Here is a 12,393-nt window from a genome sequence, read left to right as displayed (position 1 = left end):
TTCAGAATTTGGGCACTGGCCCTTCTTTCTAGAGACCATGCTCTTTATTATAATAAGGTGTTGTCAGAGAATCTTAGGTTTTAGAACAAGGTCAGCCACTTTGCCCTTACTAGACATCAGTTTCCTACAAAGCAGTATTAAAGTTTGATCTAACCATCCCCTTTTCATTTTTGTCCATGCAAAGAAAACTTTGACTTTGTCACAGTTATCTGGTATTTGTAACATTTGCAAAGAAATAACAGAATGCTCACTATGTAGAATTCTGAATCTTAATAACCTTGCAGAGATGAATGCCTTTGAACTTCCAAAACAAAGCCTTTGAGGAAGCAGAGGCATCCTTCCCTTCCTTATATAGGACTGGGGCTCACTGCTCTGATTTCTTCTGAATCTTTCTTAGTTTACCAGGGCAAGAAAGGTAAAATCCAGTTTGCAAACTGGCAGCCTATCAATGGAATCTGGCCCTCCGATGTGTTTTGCATGGCCTCTCTAAGGGATAAAGTTCTTTTAATTAATTTCCAACATTTACAAATGAAGACATCTCACATGAAGAGCTGGGTGTCTGCATCCTTGATCAAGTGGACACCCTTACAAGCCTGGCACATATTCTTTCTTGAGTGTGTACAGTGGGCAGGCACCTCAAAACCCTGTCTCCTTTCCATTCAAGGTGCGACATGGCTTCCCTGTTTTGGGCACAGCCTCCACAATTCACTTTTCCTGATGTGCACCTCTCTACATTCCATCACCTTACCTCCTCGAGCCCTAGGAGACTCATGAGTTGTGCCTCTGATGAAGACCATTTGAACCTAGTCATGAAATGATGCGTGAGAAACAAAACCCTAAGAGCATCACAAGGCGTGGCAGAGACTTTGGAAACCTGGGTAAAACAGAATCAAAGATCCAAAGTGAGCAGCTTGCTCCTTCCTGGGATAAACTCCTTGCAAATCATCCATTCACTAAACGACACTAATATAACAAAGATGGAAAATCTGAGCCAATGAATGTAACAGGAAGACTGCTATGTGCTCCCTAAGCCCCAGTGCTGGGCACACAGTCAGACCACATCCTGCCTTCTATGCAGACAGATGTATCCACATGACTGACTAGGAGCTTTTAGGGGCAGAACAAAAGGTGCCCCTAAAAGGCCTGACTCAGAAACACAATGTTCAATGACATGGAGAGGATTCCAAGGACTTTAAAGCAGTAAGGGAGCAGTCAGGAAACATCCCCAGAGCTACCCCACCCCCCAGACCCCACTGGACATTGACCTTCACCTTGGGTGAGAAAGAAGCATGTTAGTCCTTTGAGAGGCTGACATGTGGGGGATACTTGCTAGGGATAGCTAGCTCACCCCTGATTCACACAGAGGGCTACTGAAAACTGAGTAAGAAATGGATGGAATCACACATTCCTTAAGGTAGAAATAATTGCTAATAAGCATGTCTATGCCACCAAGGAGAAAATAACCCTAATAGGAGCACTTGGTCCTTAATGGATTAGGAAACCTGCTGTTTCCAGCTCCCAGCTCCCTCCTGAAGAGCAGATGAAAAGCTGAGGGTGGATCAGGAAATCTTTTACACAAAACTGCCACATGCAGCTGTTCTTTTCCTGCCCAAGTAAAGAGAAGCATGTAAAGGAAAAGTGTACCTGTGTGGGAACTGTTAGTGTGCCCCTGGATCACACCTGAAGAAGGAAGGAGAGAGACTACAACGATGAGACCTCATTCTTCTTCAGAGCAGTATCTGAAATCCACAGATCCTTGGTGGGATATCCAATTCCAAGTTAGAACTCTTTGTGTTAGTGGTTTAATACAGTTGAAATGGTAGACATTTTAAAATTCTGGTTTGCATTGGCCTTAAACAGTGATAAGTTGTTCTGGCCACAGAGTTCTTTTTTTATATATAAAGATTTAAAATTTTACATTTTCTTGAATGATTCTTAGTGTGGTGGCAGCTATAACATTGGGTTTGTAAGGACTCTGCAATTTGTTGAGATAATTATGAAGAAAGGAAGAAATGGTATAATAACTAGCTCATTTTAGATTTTTTTCTACTTGTTATGGGGTTATTTGTAATCTAGCAATTTAAAATAGAACATTTTAATGTTATTGATTTTATTTCCTGGGTACTTACCCCAAATTGGAAAGTTGGTTCCTATGTGGTTACAGTTTGCCAAATGAGACGTGCAATGTAGGGAACTGAGTCCTGAGCATCGTGAGCTGAGGTTCCAAGGAAGGTTGAGTGTAGCAAGGGTGACAATGCCAGCATCTGATCCATCCCAGCAGCACAATCAGGAGGCATAATATAGAGAACAATCCATGTGAAGTCTTTTGAGTCATTTCCTCTTTCAGGAAAATCAAAACAAAGACAAACATTACAAGGTTAATGAAAGAGAAACCATCAGGCCAGAGCAAGAAGCTATGCATAGGGTTAGTATTATGAGTTCTCAGTGGTTACTGTGACTGAATCCAATTTGGCTCTGAACTTCGGGCTCTGAAAAACAAAGATAAGGCAAACATGAAGCCGTGTTTCTACTCAGTAGAGGCTGAGTAGGCCTTGAATTCTAAGAGGAAGTTTGAATCTGAAAGTGGGGTAATAGCAATTTCTTCAAGTACAATTTTATTAAAAACAAGGACAAAAACAACACAAACAGAATTTCTAAGGACTATACATAATTGTAAGTCCATGAAGGTAACTTGAGGAAGGGAAATGCTAATGATCTCGTGACCTAAAGGTTTCTCAAACCACGCTCACTAAATACAGTGAATGTCTCCTGTTTCCTTCTGTGGTTTCCAAAGCAGAGTGAGGTCTTTGAAGAGCAGTTTCTTATGCAGAATTTCATGACTTTTTATGTACTTGCAAGTCTTAGTGAAGTACAGGCTCTGCTTAATTGTTTAGATGCTGTCCACAGACAAATGAACAGACAATCTCTGGAACTGCTATATCAGATAGTATTTTAAAGCATTTGGCAGCTTGGTGGTGCCCAGGGTGACAAGTTTCACCACCCTTATTCATGTTATAAGACACATGTCTGGGAGCCAAATGTCCTGAACAGGGAAGAGGCATTACAGCTTTTCACTTCAAAAGGCTGCCTAAAGTTTATGCAGATTTCTTGGTCACTAAAGTGCTATGTCTTACGTTCTTAGAAATTGAATATAATAAAACTTGGGGCTGGAGGAGCTGCTCAAGTGGTAAAGCACCTGCCTAGCACATGTGAGACCCTGAGTCCCTACCCCATATTACAAACAAAGAAAGAAGGAAGGAAGGAAAGAGGGAGGGAAGGAAGGAAGGAAGAAAAGAAAGGAGAAGAGAAAAAAATCATAAAACTAGCTACGATTTTGTTGGGCCCTTAATTCTACTATGGTATTTGGAGGTGGGCCTTTGAAAACTAATTAAGGTTAAATGAGGCCATAAGGGTGGGTCTGTAAATCAAACCTGACTGTGACTTTCCAAGAAAAGGAGAGACTAAGATGCTAAGATGCTCTGCCTTCCCTTGTCATGCCTTTCATCCCCTCGGGACTCTAGAGAGTTCCCACCAGTGAGAAGAACCTCATTACTCATCCAATCTTGTACTTCCCAGCCTTCAGAACCACAAACAGAATAAACCTTTCTTCTCTATAAGTTACTCTGTGGTATTCAGTTATAGCAAAGATTAAGACACAGAGTCGGGAACAATCAGAAGCAAAGGAAAGCAGGAAGATATAAAGCACTGCCTCCTTCCTTTTCCCTCTAGCATTCTAGCAAGCAGGCAGCCTTTGCCTAGGACTGGTATGGGGCCCGGATCTGGCTGTTCTAACAACTGCACTCCTCTTTGGCCTTGGTAAGAAGCCCTCAGCTCCTTAGGTACAAATGAATCTTCCAGCTACAGGCTGATGATGCATGCCCAGCAAATGGAAGCTAAGAACCAGTGAACGAGTGTCTGAGAACTACAACTTTCCTCTGCTCCCTACATTCACGTGTTTCATTTTCAAAATAACATTTTTAAAAGCCTATCTTTATTAACACATATTAATTGTGCATTTTAATGGGACTCATGGTGGTATTTCCATACCTGCATACAGCATGCAGTGATCACCCTTCTTCCACCCCACGGCCTCTCCCCCTGCGCTCCATGCAATCCTTAGTAATCACTATTCTATTTTCAGTTCGACTTTTTAAAAAATAATGTTTCTATTGTCTGCAAAATCAAGATTTTTTTTTGTTATCTTACGTTAGGGAGCTATACCTGAAAGTCAGCCAGGGTGAACTAAAGAATGGATAGTTCTCTAAACTTACATTTCCCCTCTCCCTTATCTTTCATTAGACGTTCCATCACTCACTCAAGCACTTACTGAGAACACACTGTGTACTCCAAGGAAGGAGGAGAGGCTTTGGGAAGGTAAAAATGGCTATTTGGGTCTTAGCAGCTGGGTCCCTGGGCACAGTTTCAAAATATTTTCTGCTCACAAGAGCACAGATGAGGTTGATGCCTTGGAATAAACCAAAGAAAACACCTTTACCTATTTGCCAGCTCATGGAGATTAGCTGAGGAGAAGGATACAGCTAAAAAAAATAGAAAAGAAAGACTGACTAAGAGCCCAAAGATAGAGCAAATGGGACATTAGGGGGAAAAGGCAGAGCTGGAGATAGAGATCAGGAATGAGATTAGGTACTAACAAATTGGAAAGGCAGGTCAAGACCAAGTTCAGAGGTTATAATTCACCTTTCACAAGGACTTCCTTTCTGAATAGTTTCTCTCATTTTCCAAGGCTGGAGATGGCTTGTAAAGAAATAAACCAGGCTGATAGACCTTTGTGAGCAAACACAAGCAGTAGATAAGAAGGAGGAGTAAAGAGTGTAAAAGTGAATCCCAGCTATGCAGTAGACAGAGATAGGAAGGACCATGGTTCAAGACCAGCCCAGGAAAAAAGCTAGTGAGACTCCATCTCAACAAACTATCAGGACATAGTGTTTCATGCCTGTGATTCCAGCTATGCAGGAGGCATAGGTAGGAGGATTGAGGTGTGAGGCCAGCCCTGGACAAAAACTTGAGAACCTACCTGAAAAGTACAGCAAAAAGAGCTGGTGGTGTGACTCAAGCAGTAGAGAACCTGCCTAGCAGGCATGAGGTCCTGAGTCCAATCCTCAGTACCACAAAAAGAAAAATGTGGGTCATTGTAAGTTCCATTTGCCTATCTGAGGAGCCTAAGGTCTACTGTAAGTCCATCTAAGCAGTTAAATACTCTATCTGATGCTGGGCACATGCCCATCACTTTCTACAAAATGCTGTTCTAGTACAGGATCCATCCTGATGAAATGTGATCTGTTTATATATTCACAATCAATTCAGAAAGGCCACTGAATTTAAGTTCCTTTCTAGGACTATGATTCTGTGATGATGTGATTTAGTGTTCCCTTTTCCCTTCTCTCCTTAGGAAAAGAACTATGCTCTTGAATCTCTCATCTTTCAAAGAATTATGCATACTGTAGAAGAAATGTCCCCTTCTAAAAATAAGCTTGTAAAATCAGATAAAGGCTAAAACATAGAAAAAGCAAATACGTAGTCAAACTTGTTTCCCCATTTGGTTTTGGTATTCACTCAAACCAGGTCATACGAAATGAAAATTAAGAAATCTAATTCTACCCTTCTATTTTTATCTCTCCTATCAGAAATTCGTGGTGTGTGGAGAGACTCTGGTCTATGGAGGGCTGGGATGCTTATTAATTTGAATGGTCAGCTCTGTGGAACCTCATTATTGGGAGGAAAGATGTAAATTTTAGGCAAGCTCAGCCAAAGAGGGCAGAAGGAAACCCTGACAAGATCAGGGCGGGGAAGCTAATTCGTGCCACATCCCTGAAGACTGGGGACCCAAGTGCCACATCCCACAGAAACCCTATTAATAACTGCTGGAAAGCAGCATGTATGAAATATCAAGAAAAATGGATACGTCAAGATGTTTCCAACTTAATGGTCTACAAGCAAATATGTTTATGTTTAGAAAATGTCCTGAACCAGGGAGGCGTTGCTGTCCACAATTTGGAGCTGTTTGGGAGACTTGTTTCCACTTCTGTAAGCCTGCACACTGTAGAGATGGGCTGGTGAGGATCTGGGAATTTGCCTTGTCCACAGAGGGTGGTTGGGGGTACCATGTGCAGTGTGACTCTAGATACAAGCTCTGGCACATGTATTATGCCCCTACCCAGACCCCACAAGCTGGTGGCAGCAAGGCCTCACTCCTGGTTTGTGCCAAGGCTGCCTGAGCTGCAGGGTGGCCAGCCCAGCTCAGCCAATGATATTCCCACTCCAGAGCTCCCAGACCTAAATTTTAGTTCCTTGCCTGGTAGCTGGTGTCCCACCTGCAGGGACTCAGTGGCAGTCTCCCAGAAGCAGGCAGCTGGGAACTGCCCCCGAAGGGTCTTCCTGAGCTAACAGGGAATTGTCCTCTCCAGAGACCACTCTAGAAGGCGACTTTCCCAAGCACTAGCCTTTAAGGAGAAACTTAGACATTTGCTTCCCCATTCCAGACCTCAGGTTTAAGGCTTGAATGGTACATGGCTCCCAATAGCCAGATTTGCTGTTTTGCAACAGATAAATCAGGGACTCTATTAGACATATTTACTTAGAAGCACTTTTTTTTGGCGGGGAGGTGGTACTGGGGTTTGAACTCAGGGCTTTATGCTTGCTAGGCAGGTTCTCTACCCACCTGAGCCACCCCTCCTACCATTTTTGCTTTAATTATTTTTTAAACAGGGTCTCCCTCTTTTTGCTTGGGCTGGTCTTGGACCATGATCTTCCAACCTATGCCTCCTGCATAGCTGGATTACAAGTGCATACCACTGTGCTTGGTTTGTTTATCTCACAAACTTTGTTGCCAGGGCTGGCATCAGGTTGCAATTCTCCTATCTCGGCCTCCTGAGTAGCTGGGATTACAGCTATTAGAAGCACATTTAAACCTATGTGGCCTTATTTGAGCAGCATTCTGTAAAGGACATCACTTCCCCAAAAGCCATTCTGGGTGTCAGAGTCTATATCAACTGCTCTCTAAGATTGAAGATAGATCAACCAAGATAAGAAAACATGAGCTGCCACAAAATCACCTTGCCAGATAGTATTCAAGTGGATACCCTCCCTTGCCATGCCACCACCCTAACCATTAAATGAGATTCAACTTCTGCTGTGTAGCATCTTTTGGATGCTGTACTTCCAAAGACGGTGCAAGATAGCTTAGTTCTGCCTGCCTGGCCCCTTTGGAAAGTGCTCCTAACTTAGCAGTCCCTTCACTGTCTCTGTCCCATGCTTACCTGACCTACCTGTGGGGAGTGAGCACATCCTCCCTCTTCCTCAGCAGCTCCAGCCACAAATTTCTGCAAGCAGCCTTATTCTGGACACTCCTCACGTAATGTCTTTGCATAGGAAAATGACCTGCCTAGTCCTTATTGGGCTGTGCCTGTCACAACAATCCTCAGCCTCTTTCCTCCAAAGCCACTCTAGGCAAAGGCTCCCTTATGGCCTCCACTTAGGCCTCCCCCAGAACTCAGCTCAGCGTAGAATGAATGCAATTGCAGACACATTCTTCTGTTTCAGAAAAATACTGTACAGTGTATTCTTTAGGGACCTTTTCCTAAGAGTTCCATAAAAAAAGACTACCCAGCTAATTGAGATATGAAAACTACTAAAATAACCTTATGGAATCAAGTGTACACAAGTTCAAATACATGCTTATTTCATAACATGAACTGTAAATGTCTTATGATGTGGGTTTGGTTTTGTGTCTTGTTGAAACACTTGGTCAGGTGCAGCAAAGGAGACTGGGTGTCAGGGTCATCGGTATTCATTTTCCTCTGTGTTCACACCCAGCTCCTGCTCCCTGCTGGGAAGCACCTGATAGCCTTTTCATACCCACTCTGGGGATCCTCAGCCTCTCTCTCAAGCTGCAATTTCCCAGTGTTTAAACTTGAAATACAGTCACTTCATGGACCATCCCGTTTCACTATCTAAGACTCTACAAGCTATTACACAAATCCCTGCAAATCTCCAACGTGATTGCATTTGTTTCCATCAAATTGCTCTCAGCAAAACATTAGCAGGAGCTGGGTGTTCTCCTGGGTAGATTCTCTACTTTCGGGGTGGATTCTGCTTTGAAAAGTCTTTGGTCTTAACCCTCCCTGAATCCCACTGCCTGCTGTTGTCCACAGCAACCTGGGGGTTTGCCCCTTATCACTTCAGATCCAGACTTTTCACACCTCCTTGTGATTGTTTGCTCTATTATGTAAAGCAGGACATTGGTTCCTTGGAGATTAGTTTGTAACACCCCCCCACTGCCCCCACCCCTGCATAACTCTCAGGGTTCCCACACTCCTAAGTTCCCAAATGCATCTGCCATGGCCTCCTCTTCTCCTTTCCTTCTTTTATTTATGTTCTCATGTAACAATTTCTTCAAAAATGCCAAGAAACAAAATGTGAATAACTAAATGGTTGCACCTTCTAGAATGTAAAACACGAGGGCATGGGATTTTTAGACACTGCCTAGCATGTTCCTCTAGGGCGATTATTTTAACCATTTTATTTTTTGAGGTACTGGGGATTGAACCCAGGGCCTTTTACATGCTAGGCAAGCTCCTTACCACTTGAGCCATGTTCCTAGCCCTCTAGGGGGATTTATGTCATTAAACTGCCTCCACAGACAACACACCAAACACATGTCTGGTTTATAGTTTGCATTTGAATGCAAAGCAAAATCTGATTGCTGGTTATATTCTTAGGTGTGATTCTATATTTGCCACCAAATAAGTATGTGTATAATAATGAGAAACTATAGTTTGGCTATAAAGATTGATCTTTACAAGAAAATGGTCAGAAACATTGCTGTATCACTAGCAGAAAAGAGGTATAGCTTGGGGAGAATTCCTGCCTTAGGAAGTTGTTTTAGTGCAGGTTCTGCAGAACTTAGAGACAGAAGCAGAGCTAGGTGCCAGTGCCTTGTGCATGTTCACAGAAGAAGAATGAGGAAACAGAAGAGGAAAGCAAATACCAGGTCAGTTACCCAACCCCAGCTTGTCACTGAGACACAACTGGCTGCTCTGTCACGTGGGAATTACCAGAATGCAGTCTGAGGTCACTGTGTTGCTGGGGACACAGAAGGCACACATCTATGGGTAGGTTTTTCCTCAACTTTAGCCTGGGGAAAACTAAGCCAAGGGACTCTTCTGGGATGTGGTTTTCAGCATGGCTGGGAACTGTTAGATGACAGCTGGGTCAGGGGATGAGGCCATGGCAGGGCCATCCCAGGGCTTTAGGATGATAGAAGCAACACAAGCTGCTGCATGAGCTATGCAGGTCCCCAGTGGAGAAGGCGGGGGGAGGGGCAGTGAGTCCTGGCAGGTCTGGAAGAGGCAGGACACAAGCACACTGATCCCCTTGCTTTCAGCTACATGACCCTGAGGTCAGTTCACCTGTTTGTGCCCCAATAATTATAACTGTGCATCCTCAGAAGAGGAAATGAAATAAGTCCACACTGGCCTTGTGTAGGGGAGCAGAGCTGAAAGACCCCTTAGACACAGCACCTGAAAGATCTGCAGGAATCTGGTCTAATTCTCCACCTAGAGAGCAGGCACAAGGAAGAGCCTGGGGATTCTTATAACAGTCTTGCCCACATAGGGAATATGTCTCAAGATGCCCAAAACTACACATAGTACTGAATCCTAGATACACTGTGTTCTTCCCATACATGCATACCTGTGATAAAGTTTAATTCATAAATTAGGCATCATAAGAGATTAGTAATAACTAATAATAAAACAGAACAATTTCCATAGCAGACTGTAACACCATTGCCAGCATCACTATTCTTGCACTTTGGGGTCATTATTAAGTAAAATAACAGTTACTTGAACACAAGACTGTGATAGATGATAGTCCATCTGATAACAGAGATGGCTACTAAGTGAGTACCAGGTGGGTAGTGTATAGACTGTGGATACTCTGAACAAGGGAATGATTCACTTTCTGGGTGGGACAATGGAAGATTTTATCAGGCTATTAGGAATATGTACAATTTAAAACTTGTGAATTGTTTATCTTCCATTTAATATTTTTGGATCTCTGCTGAGCTCAGGTAATTAAAATTGTGAAACTCTGGTAAGGAAAACCATGATTATGACTTATATCCAATCAACATTTATGGCTGGCAAAGAACTTTCACACCATCATCTCCTTTGATCCTTTCCATAGTCCTCAAAGTAAACTTGGTAGATACTGTTATTTGCATGTGACTATTAGAAATTCCATCTTTGTGTCTAACTCTTAAAATAAGAAGTGTTTGACCAGTTTTCTTGTGTCTACTTTCAGCTCAGATGGCAATGCTGTGTAAAGCATTCTGATCAACCTGCACTTGCTATCTAAGAAGCACAGTGGCTTCCTTTCTGTAACTCACCCAGTAATCAGTAGGTAATGAATTCTATGTGCTTTAAGTGTTCTAGACATGGCAGATAATTAGGGTGGGTTGGCCAAAATGTTATTAGTCCCATGGACCATATTGTGACAGAGAAAAGCCCAATTTTATTGGACAAATTAACAACAGTAAATATTGACTGGTTGCAAGGCACGATGTTAATAAGTTTTGGGAATTGTATTTTGAGATCATATGTAATAAGGCCAGAGGCAGCTTTTTAGAGGCTGGATGGCAGAGCCAATGGTTCAGGAAGAACAGTCCAAGGAAAAGGAGGTTGAAATAAGGTGTAAAGATCTGAGCAAGTAACCAAGATGAGCTGGGGATAGGTTTTTGAAGAATTCAGGAATATACAGCATGGCTGAGCTGAGCCAGTTTGGAAAGCCAGTCACAGAACCAAATGAATGCATTTTATGTTGCTAAGTAGAAAATTCTGAATTTGATAATTATTTATTTAGGGCTTACTTTGGGCTAAACATTGGAGGTTCAACCCTTAATGTGCTTACATTACATAAAGAAATATAAACTGTGTATGTCTTGCTAAATCACTACATAATCTAATCAAAGTACCATATGAGCACCATAAACAATGTACTCCCACGATTCAAAGAGGTAAGAGTTATGAACTTTTAATTTTTACCCACTGCCTTTTGAAGAGAAGAACTGAATACTTTATGAAGATTTACCTGGAAGCAGAATGCACACTATGCCAGAGATGAAGAGGCTGAGACAGAGAAATCAGTTAGTAGATGATGAAAATAGTTCTGGAATAAGGAAAGGAGGTTTGGAGTAAGACTTGGCAGTAAATATACTTCAGATTTACCAAAATATATTCATCTTCTTAGAGTAAGAGTTAAGTTCAAGTTATCAGATGTTTAGTTTAAGGGATAATACCAGGATTCCAAGATGGCAGCTAGAGGGAGGAAGCACAAAGCAAGCCTCCTATAGTGAAATCTTGGAGAGACACTGGAGACACACTTTGCAGGCATAATTACTGAGAAGAGGCATAACTTTGACCCATCCACACCTCCAGCCAGCGCAGAGAATCTCCACTTCACGTTAAACGGAGAAACCATAAGGGCCCCCAGGCCGCCAGTCGCTGGCGCCCAGATGGCTTGGGAAGACACAGACCAGGTGAGCTTTGCGGTACCGCGGTACTCCCACAGACAAGCCTGGGCCAGAGCAGCATAGCCCCCTGGACAGACCAACCTCCACCTGGGGAAAAAAAGAGAAACTGAGTAATAAGCAATAAGAGCAATAAAGACACGCGGGAAAGAGGGTGGGGCGCACTGAGTGCCAAAGAGTGGGGGAAGGGAGACCTTCCCAGGACTGTAAATAAACAAGCTGGCCTGGCCAGAGAGCCTCGGGTGGGAGCGGGAACATGCGCCCAGCAACCAGGAGCGGGAAAGCTTGTGAGAGTGGCGGAGGGAGGAAAACTCCACAGGAGAGGAGGGAAGACCCACTTCCCACATGAACTGTAAATAAACACATAGGCCTGACAACGCAGGTGCAGTGTCACTTTTCCCAGTGTGCTTGGAAAGGGGAAAGCTTGTAGCAGAGGCTCCCGCACAGGAGAAATCTGAGTAAACAAAGCCTGCAGGGCCAGGTGACTGCTAAGCTCACCCCTGAGATCTGCATAAATAATGCCTCGAGCAACAACAGGCTGACAGCAGCAGGCAGGCAAGCAACAGCTGCAGATACCATTCTCAGAACTGTCTCCAGACTCTTTTTTTTTCCTTCTTTGTCTCCCTACCTTTGATGAGAAAACAACCAAATTACATCTACAAGCTGAAAAACTTACTGAAACTGTATTGCATTTGAACCTGGGACACTAGGTGGGGTTTTTTTTTGTGCGTGTGTGTGTGTGTGGTTTTGTTCTACTTTATGCGTCCCCTTTGATGAGACAACTACAGAACAACATCTGAGGCACCATCTCCAGGACTGGAGACTGAGACGGACACCCAAATTAT

At 43.2% G+C, this 12,393-nt stretch overlaps 1 long non-coding RNA gene across 1 annotated transcript in view; it reads right to left on the bottom strand.

Moving 5' to 3' along the window:
• Window positions 1-12,393, bottom strand: part of LOC141422354 (uncharacterized) — a 46,867-nt gene that overhangs the window by 6,500 nt on the left and 27,974 nt on the right. The window contains exon 2 of the long non-coding RNA XR_012446903.1: window positions 2,130-2,340. This is a non-coding gene — a long non-coding RNA (uncharacterized lncRNA). The remainder of the gene's footprint in view (window positions 1-2,129; window positions 2,341-12,393) is intronic.

Source organism: Castor canadensis, chromosome 4 (assembly GCF_047511655.1).
Source record: "Castor canadensis chromosome 4, mCasCan1.hap1v2, whole genome shotgun sequence".
NCBI classification, from domain to species: Eukaryota; Metazoa; Chordata; class Mammalia; order Rodentia; family Castoridae; genus Castor; species Castor canadensis.
This window is presented reverse-complemented; position numbering and strand designations above follow the sequence as displayed.